The 18,005-nt window shown below is 45.3% G+C and overlaps 1 protein-coding gene across 3 annotated transcripts in view; it reads right to left on the bottom strand.

Annotated features, from left to right (window-relative positions):
• LOC119647432 overlaps positions 1–5,789 on the bottom strand; it is a 281,759-nt gene extending 275,970 nt beyond the window's left edge. For 2 of the 3 annotated variants that reach the window (XM_038048340.1, XM_038048341.1), the window contains exon 1: positions 4,693–5,788. The gene's annotated coding sequence lies outside the window, so the exon portion shown is untranslated. Of the gene's footprint in view, positions 1–4,692 lie in introns of all 3 variants that reach the window. The other variant, XM_038048343.1, reaches the window with a different exon arrangement.
• Between the last annotated feature and the right edge of the window lie 12,216 nt (positions 5,790–18,005).

Raw genomic sequence — 18,005 nt, 5'->3', positions numbered from 1 at the left:
ACGTGGAGGTGGAGATAGGGTTTGGTAGTAGAGCTGTTGGTGTTGGTTCAGCAGGCATTACCCAGGTTTTATGCTCCATCGTGGGTACCAATCCACGTTTCGCCCTGGGACCTATACTACCCTTTGACCCTTTCAACTAATATATTCATGTATATTACGTGCTAGGTACTAATGGGACAAATCTCCACTCAAATGTTTTTATAAAAGAAATGCACAAAATCTTTCATACCTGAAGCGTTCAGATTCCAGTTTCCCGACTTGTTTCATATTGGAATGGTAGTACTTTCTCGCGAATCAGATAGTGTTCTACCTTCGTCGATAATTCGAATGAAGAACTCACTGAGCCGCATTGTGTCTTGTATCATTGCCTGTTACTTTCCCTGATTTCATTCGTTTTGTTGTTTCAGTGGCGCTTACAATTACGTCCTTAGTAGTTTTACATGAGTATGTGTCATGTACCGCAATCAAATCCCCGCTGTGAAAATCAATAACGGTACCAGCATATACCGAGTGCATGGTTCAGCATTCATTCTGGCGGACCTACCTAAACCTCTACCTACCTACTTAGGAGTATGCCACCCGAGTTGAAACGCAATTCCACGTTTGATATGTAGCCATGTGGGGTATCAAATGAAAGGTCTCGGTTAGTACTTTCTTTTTATTACTTTAAATACCCGTTCTTAAAAGCCTTCCATCCCAAAAATCTGAAAAAAATTATGTTGGTGCGTGTAGGTCATATTCTTCGCTAAAATATCTGTTCATCTAAAGTTAATAATAGTATGTTATTGTGTTTTGAAAATTTACTGCAATCCGGCATAAGTTCATCCTAGGTCCATAAAATTTTGCATTAATAATCTTCTCAGCCGAATAACTGCCTCCGCCAATGTCGGAAACGAAGTAGCTTTTAACTTGCATTGTCATACTAAGGCTTCCAAGGCGGTCGTTTACTTCTACCTTGCCTTTAGATATTTAACGAAGCCCTCTGCCATTTATCCACTTCTCCTAACCTGCTCACTAGAGATTCCCAATTTTCACATGGGTTGTTGATTTGTTGTGCTCGGATAGCTGCGTGGTTAGAGCACAAGGCTGTACGCAAGGTCACCGTTCGAATCTCACTGGTGACAGTAAGATTTGTATCGTATTTTGACGTCGGATACCAGTCGACCCAGATGTAAATTAGTACCTGAGTCAAATCAGGGTAATAATCTCGAGCGAGCGCAATGCTGACCACATTGCCTCTTACAGTGTACTGTAATGTACGGTTACGGTCTTGAATGAAGTGCTCTAACACACTTCAAGGCCCTGATCCAACAAGGATTGTTGACTTTGTTGTGCTGTATGCAATTTCTTATATCTAGCTGCAATTTTTTAATAATGAATCTACTCCCAACTTTCTTCGCGTTATATAGTACAAGGACGCTTACGATTGTCATTACATAATGTCGTGATTGACTATCAAAGTCACGTGACCTGGTGGCAACGTCAGCACCGAGAACCAACCAACAGCATCAAATCGCGCTGGTCAAACGGGAAGAATAAAGATAGGAGACTACAACTTTGAGACCATTGATAATTTCTCCTACCTAGGGTCGAAAATCACAACCGATAACAGCTACGATGATGAAATCCGCGCACGGGTGTTGTCAGCCAACAGAGCCTATTTCAGCTTACAAAAACTGTTCCGCGCGAAACGTTTCACCATAGGGTCCAAACACTCACTGTACAAGACAATGATCTTGCCAGTCCTCATGTGTTCCTCGGAGGTTTGGTTTCTTAGGAAGAAGAATTGCGAACACTTGGCCGCGTTCGAGAGAAGAATCGTCCGAAGAATTTTTGGCCCCCTACATGAGAATGGACGATTCCGTAGCCTACATAACGGCGAAATCTATGAGCGATACCATGACCGTCCGGTTGTGGATAAAACCCGGCTCAATAGGTTACGGTGGGCGGATCACTTAATCCGTATGGATGAGGATGATCCAGCCCGGAAATTCTGTAAGGGCAATATCTATATTAGAAAAAGAAGCCGAGGCAGACCCTGCCTGAGTTGGAGCGATGGCGTTGGTCAAGACGCCAGACAGCTAGCCGGGATGTCTGGAGTTCCTTATAAAGACAGGCCTAGACCGAATACCGGTTGATGCGTTGATGATGATTATTCAAATTCAAATCAAGCCAGAAGAAAAGAGATACCGCAGAATATCCAACCGGCTCAAGGTTCAAATCCCGTTTAGTACAAATCCATTTTTGTTGTGGACTGCAAATCTCCCAGAAATGTACGTTTTATTGACGCCCAGGTAAAGATGCGAGTGAAGTTTCGTGTGCATCTGTATTCCGCCATTATTTCCCTCAAAGTGTGTAAATATTGTCCTTGCGCATTAACTGCCCTTTCCCATTACATTGTCTTTCTAGCTTTTACGACGGCACATGTAAACAAATTGTGTACCAATATGGCCAAGATTTCCATTAATTTAACTTTTCACTTGTAAAATGTATTTGAAGCAATCGATGCGGTTAACAACATATTGAACTTTCCTATTTGTTTATTTTTGGGAGGTTGAACCTCGCAGGATTTGCTATATGGAGTGTTACAATTACTGCCCAAACGTAAGTTAAATTGAACAATTATCCTTTGACGCAACAATTTCCGATTTTTCTGTTAAACTAACTAAACCGTACGCTCTCACGTGGATAAGATTAAAATTGCTCAAATTGCTCGCGCTGGGAGTAGATTCGTTATTAAAAAATTGCAGCTAGATATATGAAATTGCATACAACACAACAAAGTCAACAATCCTTGTTGGATCAGGGCCTTGAAGTGTGTTAAAGCACTTCATTCAAAACCGTAACGGTACATTACAGTACACTGGAGGAGGCAATGTTGTCAGCATTGCGCTCGCTCGAGATTATTACCCTGATTTGACTTAGGTACTAATTCACATCTGGGTCGACTGGTATCCGACGTCCAAATACGATACAAATCTTACTGTCACCAGTGAGATTCGAACGGTGACCTTGCGTACAGCCTTGTGCTCTAACCACGCAGCTATCCGAGCACAACAAATCAACAACCCATATGAAAATTGGGATTCTCTAGTGAGCAGGTTAGGAGAAGTGGATAAATGGCAGAGGGGCTTCCTTAAATATTTAAGGGCAAGGTAGAAGTAAACGACCGCCTTGGAAGTCTTAGTATGACAATGCAAGTTAAAAGCTAGATTATTAATGCAAAATTTTATGGACCTACACAATAACACCCTATTATTAACTTTAGTTGAACAGATATTTCAGCGAAGAATATGACCTGCACGCACCAACATAATTTTTTTCAGATTTTTGGGATGAAGGGTTTCTAAGAACGGGTACTCAAAGTAACAAAAGGAAACTACTAACCGAGACCTTTCATTTGTTGTTTTGCACAAAACCTTTAGTTTTAAACTTGAGTCTGTTTGGTTGATAATGCTCAATTCTCGCTGTAAATAATAATCGTTGGCACAACACCCCAATTGGACCAGGGCCTTGAAGTATGTTAGAGCACTTCATCTAAGACCGTAACGGTACACTACCGGATTACAGTGCCCTATTGGAGGCAATGTGGTCAACATTGCGCTTGTCTCGTCGTAAAAGCAGATATTAAATGAAATTCGGGCGCCATTCTTCTTTTATTCCTTCATCTGCCTATTTTTTTTTGTATTATTTGCTGCAGAACTCACCTCCATTTTTTAAAGTCCTCTATTTCATCTATGTTGCCTTTGTCTAAATTAGTCCCCTGAGAGATATTAACGAAGGGTTTTCTGTCATGTAGCGTAGAAGGAATACTTCTCAATCAAATAGTATTGGGTGAAGTTTTACCTTTATTGAATGAAATTATAATACAAGTTACTGTAATACGCGTATACGGACGGTTTTTCCAAAGGGCGAAAATTTCAATTTATGATATGCCATGCGACGAGTCTGTTGCTCTAGAAGCACATTGGTGCTAACCAGTATAGAGGTGCAAGCATTTCAGGAACTCCTGGAGGGATCAAATTTCATGAAATAAAAGTAAAAAGATATTTCACTGGGTTTCCATGAAGTTTATTTCAGTTTGTTTATTGTCAAAGCACCAACAATTAGCTGTTCACAATTACATACTTGCAATTGTTGCATTCGATCCTCTACGGAATAAACCATTAACTTAGTTTGACACACGATCTTTAGGTATTAATTAGTCAAACGTAAAAACTAATCTTTATTTGCCTATTTCGTACGTCCGTAGTAATACATTATTATGCGAGCAAGCGAGAGGTTTATGTATACTTAAAACCGAAGGAAGTCATGACTACAAAGCAGCTTTGAATTTTTCTCAACGATACCTTATCACGGCCACCATTCAAGCCAACATGGAGAAGATGGCCAACTTCGTTTGAGGATTAACGTCTAGTAGCTTATGCAAATTCACTAGTGGAGTCACCAAATCACAGCAACGTCAACTACAGAACTGTACTATATGAGCTCGTGGCTCATTTAAACTTCGTATAAAATTACTTCAAATTTCCTGAAATGTATATCAACAACATGCTATCCACGGCGCTCGGTAACTGGTAAAGCAAGATGAGGAACAAATGTAATTCTCCCATTCAGTCATTGAAAATCAAAGTGGATGAAAAACTAATCAACGCCCGTCAAAATAGCGAAAGTAGTACAAATTTCAATTACCTTTTCCTCAAGTGACTGTATTTTCCTGAATTCCTTAGGACATAAATATTGAGCCTTTGCGAATAACGACTCCCAGCGTCCAAAATCAATACGCCTCACAGTTATCGTTACTGATACACACACGTGCTACCCCTGCCCCAACACTTGCCGATTAGACGAGGTAATCGGAATGATATTCCGAACGCGAAAATTGCCGAGAAGGTGCCAACACAGATACGAAATATATTTTCCCGTTCACTAGGATGATGGTAAAAGGACTTTAAAAATCATGTGAGAGCATGGAAGACCACTGGGTATGAAACACGTTTGTTATCTTGAACACATTTGCACTCCAAAAATACCGTAAACGATCTTGTACTGTTTTGTTGCCGGGAGTAGAACCCTCTGAGTCCTTTGAGTTAGTTTTCCAAGCATCTGATGTATAGAACGTAGATGCTTTTTCAGTCTGTCTTTATTAGAATTCACAGGAATTCTCCCAAGGATGTCATGTCCAATCGATTGGACCCGAACTCGCGTCTCTGCAATCGGTGCAGGGAGAACACGACATGAAAGTTCCTTTCACATCCGCACAACATGCAAAGGAACGCGGAACCACTAAGCCTACTTCAGATCACAGTCCACGAGTCCCGTTCGCTTACTTGATGGAATTCGAGCTCACAAATCATTTGCAGCGAAGCAGCACTCTGGGAGACAGACGCAAAAATCGATAAATTTAGCCCTACATCACCCTGACACTTCCTAGTCATATACTTAAACTTTGAGAAATATTCACATGGGGATTTGGCTCTTCCTCCAGAGCAAAGCGGAACAGTTTTGTTGAAATCACAAACGGCGTTGTAAACGCGTAATAAAGTCCACTACACATTTAGATCAACGTTGACGTCCTTATCTTCCTGGAAGTTCACATATTGGATTTACAAATTCGGAAGCAGGCTGCTCTGCATCGTTCGTCTGGCTTGCATCACTAATGGTTACACAAAAAATAAATCTGCAGTTTGCCCATTAACATCCCTCATTATTTTTGCCCATAAATTTAAAGGAAGGGACAGCGCCTACTTTATAATTTTCCCCAAAAAACGCCAACACGACGCGGAACACATTCCGTGCTTAACGATTCCGGATAGACTGATTTCGGGGGAAGCTACAGCATCCTTGCAGATTGCCTGCAGTCGGGCTTGTGAACTCCCATCGTTCATCCAGCTCCCAAATGTGGATGCAGGAAGGCGCGTGGGGTTCATGAGTACCGTACATATCCTATAGTGTACTCCTCCACTTCAATGAAAAACTTTCGGATGTTGGACGTCGCCTTAGCTGGAATCCATTTGTGCGCCCCTTCACATCGGTTGACATGGACCTGTTTGAGCGCACTTGGCGGTTCCCGACTTTGGGGGAAAGGCGCTTTCATCCTCTCGACCACTGAAATGGTAGTTAGTCTTTCTCAGCAGTTGGAAAAGTGCGGCCTTGATCTTGAACTGGGTACTTTCACACGCCATATTTCACCCCTTATCAAGCGCCTAGTGTGCTTCATTTAAGTACAGTGAATGTTGCACGGGGAAAGCATTTGGGATGACTACGCTTACACACGTGAATTTGGGTACTAAGGCCCTTTCGTTTTCCCTCTCCAAGTCTAATCGCGGCGACATCACCTGAAATCTGGTGGCTGGAATTCGTGTGCTTGCCGTTATTCAATCAGAAACAATTTTTTCTACTTGATTTACTTTCGCGCCAGCGGTCAGTCCGTGGCGTCTGATGTTGACTTGTAATTTATTCCAGGTGACTTCGCTTAACGTTTTCCGAAAAAAAGCTGGGTCCGTAGCCACGTGAAAATATAATTACTAAGCGCTACCCTGGATAAATTCTACCACATTGTCTGAAATAGAAATTGGTACCAATTGTTTCTCACAGAATAAATAATTTGATTCTGACGGTTGCGGATTAGTAAAATTGTCTCGGCAAATCAGGTCAGTGATATTGTTCGTTATTACTACTAAAGCTTTCAACCTCCGAATTCTTTCGGCCAAGACTGACTGATATGAAATCTGGAGTGAGAGTAGAGGGTGCCATAAGGAACAAAAGTTATATAGTGCGAAGTGTGTTTCCCTGGGTGTGAGTGGAGCCCCTTCTAGAGGACGGAAAAATTGATACTTTAAACATGAAGTTTTCAGAAAGAAATCGATTATATGGTCAACTTTAAGCAAAAAAATATTGTATGAAACTTGTTCGTGAAAGCAGTGGCTTTTGAGATATTCATTTTTAAACGGTTGTTCTCAAATATCTCAAAAACCGTGCGTTTTTTGTGCAGTTGTGAGCAAAAGTCACTAGTTTGAAATTTATATTTTGTTCCATTAAAAAAAACTTGAGTAATTTTTCAATTCAAAATCAAAAACTCAAATAATAAATAAAGTCAACACTAATCCAATTTGAAATATAAGCGAAGAAAAAGAAAAGAAAAATTTAATTCAGAAAATCTCTGTGCAAAAGTCTACATACAGTTTCGGAAAACTATATTAAATGAAGGGACATTATTAGGAAATGTTATATCCTTTTCGAAGGGATTGACTCTTTTTTTTGTAATTTTCGGTGTTATATTTGACCATTCAAGGCTTTTTTCAGGACTTCTTTGATCTTTAAGTCCCTTTGCCAAATTCTCATGCCTAGTTCGTTCTGTAAATGGTCGATGGGGCTGAGATCTGGGGAGGACTATGCAATTGAGTTTCGTTTTCCTTCTTCGCGTAACTGGACAACGAAGTTTCGAAAGCCAGTAGAAGATTTTTCCGGCTAAACAAATTTTCATTGCAAACTAAATCTAAATTTAAAAAAAAACATACACGAAAATTAAACGATTATTACTGTTCAGCTAAACTACACACTCGATCAACGAATAGACAGAAGGCAAAATTGCCCGTAGAGATGATGAAATGAAGAAAAGTACATTTAATAACAAATATTCAATAAAATTCACGAACCCGATGAGCGGAGAAGCGACTTCACAGACGGAAAAAGGAATCCTGGCAGAACCAAAAGGTCTATGAACTCGAAAAGTACAGGGCGCAACCCCACCAGTCGCGCAAGTTTTACCAGCAGGAGGAAGTTATACACCTCGATGCTCATCCTGCGCAGACAAAGAGGGAAATCTGATTTCCGACAGAAAGGGCATATTGGAGCGATGGGTTGAGTATTTTGATAAACTGCTCAACAAGCAAAATATTAACGACTTTGACGTCCGTCTAACTGAAGACGATGGACAAATATTGCCGCCACCATACATGGACAAAACAGTCCGCTCAAAACCCGTAAGTCCCCAGGAGCCGACGGAATTACAGCGGAATTGGTCAAATACGGAGGCGAGCGATTACACCAAGCGGTTCATCAACTGATACTAAGGTGTGGGACAGCAAATCCATGCCTGGCGACTGGCAACGAATTATTAGCTGTCCCATGCATAAAAGAGGGATATCACGCAGTGCAGCAATTATCGAGGTATTACGTTGCTGAGTATCATCCATAAGATATTCTCTTTTATCTTGCTAGGCCGGATATCCCCATAAGCCCAGAACAGTATTGGCTCATACCAAAGAGGCTTCACTCTAGGCAAATCAGCAACAGATCAAATGTTCTCTCCGCGGCAAGCAATGGAAAAACTGTTGCAATATGGCCATCAGTTACATCTTTTCATCGACTTTAAGGTCGCCTATGACAGCATACAAGGGGGAAAATTGTGCGCGAGCGGACAGATGGCGCCACCGGCGCTCTGCACTCAGTTTAGACCTCGCCACAGGAGTGGAGAGCAGAGTGTCATGACGTGACGGCAGGACGTAAAAGAAAAGAATAGAGAGTGTTCTGTTTTCGAGATTGGCTAAAGCGGCAATTAATATTAATTTAATGCTAAATATAATTTAATATCATAAAAAGATAAAGTATTTAGCTCTTAAATTGGTGACGCCGATAGAAACTACAGAAGTGGTAAAGGTACAAGTGAATTTCCGCGGCTACTGTGTTTCCCGAGTATTTCCCACGTTTTCAAAATTCGCCACGCAAATACCAGAAAAGGGTAAAAAATCAATTTTCAACGAGTTTAAACATGCTGATAAATTTCACGAATTGAAATTGAAGTTTTGAAGAAAGGTTCTCAGGCCTATATCCATTCAACAAACTACACAAGTACATCACCATTGCCATCAATAAAATCACAGTCTGCGCAAGAACAGACGCCACTGTAGTAGCCGCTAATATCATTACCGTCTCCACCGCAGAAGTCGCTGCCGCAACCACCATCGTTGCCGCAGCCACAACTGCTGCCACCGTTGCTGCAGCCATCATCGCTGCCGCCGCAGCTGTAGCCACCGTCGCTGCCGCAACCACCATCGCTGCCGTGGTCGTCTCCATTATCGCCGCAAGGGTCGAAGCTGCCGCCGTCACTGCAGCCCCCACCATCAACACAGAAGCTGAAGCCTTCATCGCAACAACCACTACAGCATAATCTAATGCGCAGTAATCACGGGTGTCGATAGGCAATTGAGTAAGGAATACAAAGAACTCGGAGATAAGTAAGAGTCCCGCAGCCGCCGACGTCGACACCAGGCCAGCCGAACATCATCACAGCAGACACCTCGGCAGCAGCCGCCAACACTACCGCTATCGCCGCAGGAGCAGGATACTCCGCCACCAGCCGCCTCCTCAGCAGACGCCGCCATTTGTTTTATTTATAAGTTAATTGAAATTTTACTTTAGGTTAATAAAGACGGTGGTAAAAATAAAATTTAAAACGCCGCAAGAGACGACGTCGAGGTGTTTGCATCGGTGGATCTCTTTTCGCCTGCTCTCCGTTCTTTTGGCGAGCTTTCGTGGTTCTTGTTGGTCTGCGCATCAAGCGTTCACTTTGGAGTACGTCGTTGGTGTTTCGTTTTCGCTCGTGCGGTCATTTGAAGGTGCGGCCTGCCGCGGTTTCCGTTCCACAAATTCGCGTCATAATTCTAGCTGTTTGGAATGTCGGTTGACGGCAAAGACGCAGCAGGTCTATCGGACCCGGAGGGGACCGGCCTCGCCGTGCGCGTCCCTCCGTTTTGGCGGGGGAATCCCGAACTGTGGTTTGTGCATTTGGAAGCACAGTTCCAGATGTCCGGGATCACAGCGGACGCGACCCGTTTTAATCACGCGATGGTCGGCCTGGACGAGGAGTCCATCGTGCTGGTGTCCGACGTAGTGAAATCGGCTTCGTACTCGCTGCTCAAGACCGAATTGATCAGGTGCCTGTCAATAAGTGAGTCGGCAAAACTGGATCACTTGCTGGCAGGCCTAACGTTGGGAGATCGAACTCCCAGCCAATTGCTGCGCGAAATGAAGTAATTGGGTGGGAATAAGATCGACGACGAATTGATCAAGTCCCTTTGGCTGCGTCGGCTCCCGGAAGGCACCCAGGCGGTCCTCGCGTGCGTCTTAGGTTCCTTGGAGGCACTGGCAGCTGCGGCCGACAAAGTGCACGAGGTGCACGTACGCCCGACCATAGCTGCCGTTCAAAAGCCATCGGACGAGATGGGCGACTTAAGGCGCGAGATAGCCGCCTTAACAGCCAGTGTGGCCGAGATGCGGGCGACGCTGGATGCTCAGCGTTCGGGTGCCAGATCACGAGCTCACTCGCGGTTTGCCACTCGAAAAGGGCGACCAGGTAGCAGGTCATCAGGACAGTCCACGGACGAGGGATTTGCTGGTACCACCGCAGATTTGGCGATAAAGCCATACTAAATGTACAATCCCTTGTAAATTCACGCTTGTCGCAAAAAACTAGGTCCGCCGGGGATCCTGGCGACGGCCACCCAGAACGCAGCGCCACGTCGCCTAACAATTTACGACCCTCTCAACAGGCGTATCTACCTCGTGGATACTGGTTTGGAAGTTTCGGTTCTTCCCGTATCCCAACACCATAGACTATTTCCATAATCCCTGAAACTAGCAGCGACAAATTCCTCCCGTATCAACACCTACGGGTATAGGTAAGTGACATGAAACTTCGAATTTTGTTTCGTATATTTGGATGATGTTTTGGTCGCTTCTTCCACTGAGTTTGAGCACTTAGCCCATCTCGAGTGCATTTTTCAACGTCTCCTTGAGGCCGGTTTAGTCCTAAACGTTGAAAAATGTAAGTTCCCTCAAACACAGGTGAGATTCCTCGGCCACTCCATTTCCCCTGAAGGAATACAGCCCGACTCAGATAAGGTGCAAGCGATTACAAGCTTCCCCCGTCCGAAAACTGTAAAGGATTTGCGGAGTTTCTTGGGCATGCTAAATTTCTATCGTCGTTCCTTTCCAAGGCCGCCCAACACCAGTCCGTTTTGGCCCCAAAACTTAGGATACACGAGAGATCGTGTGGTCTGAAGAGGCTATCCGCGCGTTTAATAAATCCCTACAGCAACTGACTGAAGCTACACTCTTGGCATTTCCTCTGCAAGATGCACCTCTAGCCGTTTTTGTTGATGCCTTTGACACCGCAGTAGGTGTCGCTCTTCACCAGAAGGTGAATCACGTCTGGCAGCCGTTGAGCTTCTTCTCTAGGCAGTTGAACCCCGCTCAACGGGACTACAGTACCTACGATCGTGAACTGCTCGCCGCGTACTTGAGCATCAGATACTTCCGCTTCTCCCTTGAAGGCAGGCCGTTCGCAGTGTTCACCGACCATAAGCCTCTCATATATGCTTTGAAACAAAAGCCCGACAAAGCATCCTCTCGTCAGCTTCGACATCTGAGTTTTATAAACCAGTTTACGTCAGACATCCAGCACGTGTCCGGCAAGGACAACATTGTTGCTGACGCTTTGTCCCGTGTCGCCGAGGTTAACATCCTCGCCTCACTCAACTTCTCGGCTATTACCAAGGCGCAGGAGGATGACGCAGTACTTTAGAGCCTCAAATCCAACCCCAAATACAGATTTCGGGAGTTGCCCATCTTCGGCTCGAACCTCTCTCTGTGCTACGAAGGCTCGTAAAAGGGGCGTCCGGCCACCCGCAAGGAAGTGCTTCACGCGGTTCACGACTTAGCGCGTCCAGGCATCAGGACAACAAATCGGTTAGTCACCGAGAAATACTTCTGGACCTCCATGAACAAGGATGTCAATTCCTGGGCAAGAGAGTGCATCGCATCCCAGAAGTCTCCAGACATTTAAGGAAAGAAGTGGGCTCATTCCCACGCACTACCAAGCGGTTCCACACCGTACACCTCGACATCGTAGGACCTTTGCGAGACTCGCACGGTTACAAGTATTGACTCACAATCATCGACAGGTTTACGCGGTGGCCTGAGGCAATACCTCTGAAAGACATTACGGCGCAATCTTGGCCCGAAGTCCTCTGTCGAGAGTGGATACCTCGCTTTGGCGTCCCTGCAGTGGTCATCACTGACCAGGAAATGCAATTTAAGTCCACCTTTTTCTCGGAGTTAGGCAAATTCCTGGGGTTTAAACGCCAGCGGGCTACTGCATACCACCCGCAATCCAATGGGATGCTAGAATGTTGGCACCGGACGCTGAAAGCCGCCATTATGGTACGCGACGATCCGTCCTGGACTCAAGTCTTGCCTCTCGTCCTACTCGGCCTACGTACAACCCGCCGAGAGGAATTTGCTGCCAACCCCGCGGAGCTGGTGTACGGGGAGAACCCGAGACTCTCAAGTGATCCGGTCTTCGACAAGAGATCGGGTCTCACAGAATCGGGGTTGTTGCGTCTGCTGAGAGACAATCACCGACGCATCAAGGCCACTCCTCCCACCCAACCCTCGTCCGCACCTGTCGGTGCGTCCAAGAAGCTGGACACGTGTACGCAGGTCCTGGTCAGAACGGATGCCGTCCGGAAGTCGCTACAGCCTCCTTATGAAGGCCCGTTCCGCGTTCTCGAGCGGAGTGATGTGGCGCGGCTGGATTTGCGGCATTTGAATATTGCGAATGCGAGCGGACAGATGACGCCAGCGGCGCTCTCCACTCAGTTTAGGCCTCGCCACAGGAGTGGAGAGCAGAGTGCCATGACTGACGGCAGGACGTAAAAGAAAAGAATAGATAGTGTTCTGCCTTCGAGATTAGCCATTGCGGCAATTAATATTAATTTAATTTCATGTTGTATATAATTAAGTGCTAAATATAATTTAATATCATAAAAAGATAAAGTATTTTGCTCTTAAAACAGAATTCGGTATCCCAACGAAATTGATAAGACTGACTAGGCTGGCCCTGACTAATATGCGAGACCAGATAAAAGCAGCAGGATCGCTCTCCAGACCATTCAACGTCAACAACGGTGTAAGATAAGGGGATGCCCTATCGTGCGTCCTCTTTAACCTGGAGGGAGTGATTCGCGATGCAGATGTAAATGCGAGAGGCACCATCTACTGGCCTACGCTGACGATATTGACATTATGGGAAAAATAACCCGAGATGTACAGTCTACCTTTATCCAGATCGAAAATATTAAAATAGGAGACTACAACTTTGAGACCGTTGAAAATTTCTCCAATCTAGGGTCGAAAGTCACAACCGATACTACCTATTTTGCGCGAAACGTCTCACATAGTGTCAAAGCTCTTACTGTACAAGACTATCTTGCCACTCCTTATGTATTCCTCCGAAACCTGGGTTCTCAGCGAGAAAAATTGCGAACTCTTGGCCGCGTTCGGAAGAAGAATCCTTCAAAGAATTTTTGGTCCCTACATGAGAATGGACGATTCCGTAGCGTACATAACGACGAAATCTATGAGCGATACTATGGCTGTCTGATTGTAGCTAAAATCCACCTAAACAGATTGCGGTGGGCGGGTCTTCTAATCCGTATGGGTGAGGATAATCCAGCCCGGAAAGTCTATACGGGCAATGTCTATAGTGGAAAAATTAGACGAGGCAGACCCTGCCTAAAGTGGAGCGATGGCGTAGGTCATGCGTTGATTATGATGATGCTTCAACAACAAGAGAAAAGTACCTCTTTTTTGTAGGTTCAGTAGTGGCGAGTTATGAGTCGTCAAACGTAAACTCGTAGTCTCCTAGAACAAAAAATGAATTAAAGCAATAAAAACTTGTTGTTTCTTTTTCGTTGGTGTGGGTATTTATTCTTGCAAATACCGATATTTCGGGAACCACTTGTTCCCTTCATCAGTGCAAACAAGTTTGTTTGCACCACTTGTTCCCTTCATCAGTGCAGAACTTGCGACCACGAAAAGCCATCGTGTGCTATTATAGCTGCCTTCAGTGTCTTATGCCAGTGTTCCTTCCTTGCAAAAAGCGGCCAGAATATATGGCTTAGGTTCCTTTGCAGAGGTCTCGCAAAGTATTTCGGAAGTTGAACTGAAAAGGGGAAACTCAAGAAATTTATGAGGTCCTGAATAGTTTTTGGAAGCGGGAAGCTCAAAATCAAGGGTGCGGAATCTCGTCAACATTAAGCACTAGATAGGCCTAAAGGAGACGTTGAAAAATGCAGTTGAGGTGTTCTAAATACTCGAACTCAGAACATCACCCAAATATACGAAAGAGAGGTGGAGGTTTCGCAGCACAGATTGGATGAATCTCTGAAAGGTTTGTGCCGCGTAACTCGCGTAGTAACTGGAACAGTCCGAAAGGTGTGCATATTGCCATTTGCGGTGTATCTTCGGGAACTACATGGATCTGAGGGTACGCCTTGTCTAAGTCCAAGATTGAGAAAATACGGCAGTTTGCGATAGCGTGCGCAAAATCGTGGATGAGTGGGATGAGGTATCGATCTGGAATCGTCTGCGCATTGAGACGTCTGTAATCGCGACAAGGTCTTCATTCGCCACTGTATTTAGGAACCATGTAAAGTGGTTAATATCAACAACTATCTGACGGTCTGCAAATATTCTGCTTAAGAAGTTCTTCGAACTTCTGCGCTGGTAATGGACGCACCTTTGAATAGATCGTGGAGCCAGTACTTTTGATGTGGTGCTGAACAGAGAGACTACGCTCGGTAGTGATTTTGCTGTATTTTTGAAGAAGGGCGTGAATGCGAGGGTCGACTATTTCTTCAAAAATGATAGAAAGATTTACAGTAGAGCAGGTGGTAAGTTTTCAGGAAGGTCTGAGTGATGTTACGGGGTCTATAACAGACGTATTATGAATATCCACTAGCAATCCATACTGGCCTAGAAAGTGCAGACGCGCAGGCTTGGGGTAACTTCTGACGTCCGCTACAACAAAACGACATGGAAACGTTCGTTGAAGTCGTAGACATACGTCTACCTGCCTGTAGCCGTAAGTGTATATGGTTGAGGATTTTGCTGTTGCTAGTTGTAATTGTTGCCGCCGGAGCTACACGGGCTGGTAAACTCTTTGATTTGTCAGCAAAGATGCGGTGATCAAAGCAAATCGCAAGACTTGTTAATGTCTCCGACGTGCGAACGAGTTTGGGACGTACTACCCGAATGCAAAGCTTAGAGGCGGTAGAAGCGAAGGTTGCCAGCGTCTGCTGAAGCTCGGAAATTTGGCCCATAGACAACACTTGACGGACCACGAGACGTGCATCCTCATGGATTTTATCAGCGGTGTTCGCTAATAGTTCCAGAGATCCGGAGTCCACACAGGCCAAGACTTCAGAAGCTCAACCCGACCTTATCCCTGCCCAAATGCTTCATCTCCCGCAGCAGTTGGCTCGAGGAGCCTAAAGTGAGCTCCGTCAGTAAGTGATTCAGCTTTGCTGACTTATTTACTGATAGTCGCTTGATGAAAGTGCCCTTTAATTTTGAGTAGGAACATTCCTCGAGTACGTCGGCGACGAGTCCAATCGATTCCTCCTCCAAGCCGACGAGCGCGTGATTAAATCGCGTGGCGTCAGTAGTGTTGCCCGCGAGCACGAACTGGGCCTCTAATTGGCGGAACCAGGCCTCTAGGTTATGTCGCTAAAACGGTGGCACCCATACCGCCACTGTGGCTACGAAGGGTGCAGCGGTACTGGATCCGCTCGCTGCGCTGGTATCGTACGACATTGCGAATCAGCCGAATTTACGTGCAAAAAGGGAAGAGTCCTCCGAACCCGACAACGATCGGAAACCGTGAAAACTTAACCACGATCGAAGCGAAACTCAACCACAAGGCGGAACCACTCAAGCCCCAAATGCTGATAACAGGTTGAGAATCGGGAGAACCAAGAGAACGCCAGAGACAATAATCTGCCCAACTTTATTCTTTTTTAAGGTTTTGTTTGTAATGTTTTTTGTTCAATGTCTGTCTGTCTGTCCGTCTTGTTTTTTTAATGGACGGGGGTGGAAATCTTATAAAGTCACTGTCGCGACGACAATCACAGCTAGATCCTCTGCGAATCCGACTATCGTAATCTCCTTTGGCACGGGAAGGACAAGGACCCTATTGTACATGAGGTTCCACCGGAGAGGACCCAACACTGAGCCCTATGGTATTCCTGCGGTGACGGTGTACTGCTTGGATCCCTCATCCGTGTCGTACCAAAGTGTCCTATCCGAAAGGTAACTGTGGAGGAGCTTAGTCAAATAACTAGGGATACCCGTTTTAGCCAGTCAGCTTTTTATCCACTCACAACTTGCAGAATTGAACGCATTTTTGATGTCCAACGTCACCACGACATAGCATTTTTTAGACGACATCGCGTCTCGAGCCAGCTTCAAAACAATGTTTACGGCGTCGATCGTTGAGTGGGTTTGACGAAATCCAAATGATCGCTCCGTTAGTCCATCCTTATATTCAATGATAGGGAGCAGTCTGTTGTAGATGACCCTTTCGAGCATCTTTCCTGCCGTGTCGATGAAGCAAATCGGTCGGTATGATGATGGGTGTCCTGGGTGCTTATTCGGCTTCGGGAGCAAAACTAGTTTTCGCTTCTTCCACCGGTCGGGAAAAACTCCTTCTACAATGCATGTTTCAAAAACGCTGATAAACCAGTAGGCTCTATTGGGAAGAGCATCCAGACCGGGTGCTTTGTTATCATCAATTTTCCGGCAAATTTGCGTAAGTTCCTCCTCAGTTACCGCAGGTATGGTGTAGACGTCCAATGCTCGCTTGCGTTGTTTGTGCTCCCCTTTATCCGGAGGGGGGGGGGGGGGAGAAGTTGTGGTGTTCGCCCTCTCATCTTCTTTATAAAAATTCTGTACGCTGTTCCCCAGTGGCTTTGGTCTGCCTCTGCGCAAAGTTCCTTGAAGCATTCTCGTTTGCTGCTCCGGAGGTTCACATGTACTTGTCGTTTCTCGTCGAAGTCCGGTCTTCCTCTAGATCGTTGGCAAATCCTTTTAGCTCGAAAACATGCATTCCGTAACACCGCGATCTCTTCGTACCACCAATAGTTTGAGCGCCTTTTTGCAAGAGCTCGTCGCCTTGGCATAGCAGGGTCGCATGCTCTTGTTATGCGTCCCATCATTTGCTCTACCTTTTCTGTATCCGCACTACCGGGATTTTGGCCTTCCAATAGCATCTCTATGAATGCATACTCTACAAATTTTTTCACAGACCAGTCCTGGTTTTCAGCTTCACGGGTCACATGGCCCATATTCCATCTGGAGGAAAATTGCCCAGTGGTTGCTGTGAGTATAATGCTCACTGACAAACCATGTCATTCTCCTCGCCAATATGGTACTCACATATGTCAGATCGACTTTTGAGCCCGACCCTGTCCCACGAAAGGTGGAAACATTTCCCGTATTGGCAAGCATCAAGTCTAGCTCCGCGAAAGCCTCGAGCAAAATACGGCCCCTGGTGTTCGTAGTGCGCCTGCCCCAATCCATGGCCCATCACCAGCTATGATCTGATGACTTCTTGCATCCGAGACTAGTATACCTAACATTCCTTCGAATTCTGCTATCGTCATGCTTGGTAGAGCATAATAATAATAATCGTTGGCACAACAATCCATATTGGATCAGGGCCTTGAAGTGTGTTAGAGCACTTCATTCAAGACCGTAACGGTACACTACAGTAGACTGTAGGAGGCAATGTGGTCAGCATTGCGCTCGCCCGAGATTATTACCCTGATTTGACTCAGGTACTCATTCACAGCTGAGTCGACTGGTATCCGACGTCAAATCACGATACAAATCCCACTGTCGCCAGCGAGATTTGAACCGCGACCTTCCGTACGACAGCCTTGTGCTCTAACCACTCAGCTATCCGGACACGGTAGAGCATAGCAACTATTTATATAAATACCAGCTATTTGTGCCCTGACGAATCCAACTTCAGGAAACTCCATCACTTCTTGAATGGTTTGATTTCCACACGCCCATAGTGCCACCTTATCAGTTACATCTCCAGTCCAGGCACCGCTCTTATTATTGCGATAAGGCTCGCCGATTATGGCCGCTTCGAT

Source organism: Hermetia illucens, chromosome 2 (assembly GCF_905115235.1).
Source record: "Hermetia illucens chromosome 2, iHerIll2.2.curated.20191125, whole genome shotgun sequence".
In the NCBI taxonomy this organism is placed as follows: domain Eukaryota; kingdom Metazoa; phylum Arthropoda; class Insecta; order Diptera; family Stratiomyidae; genus Hermetia; species Hermetia illucens.
This window is presented reverse-complemented; position numbering and strand designations above follow the sequence as displayed.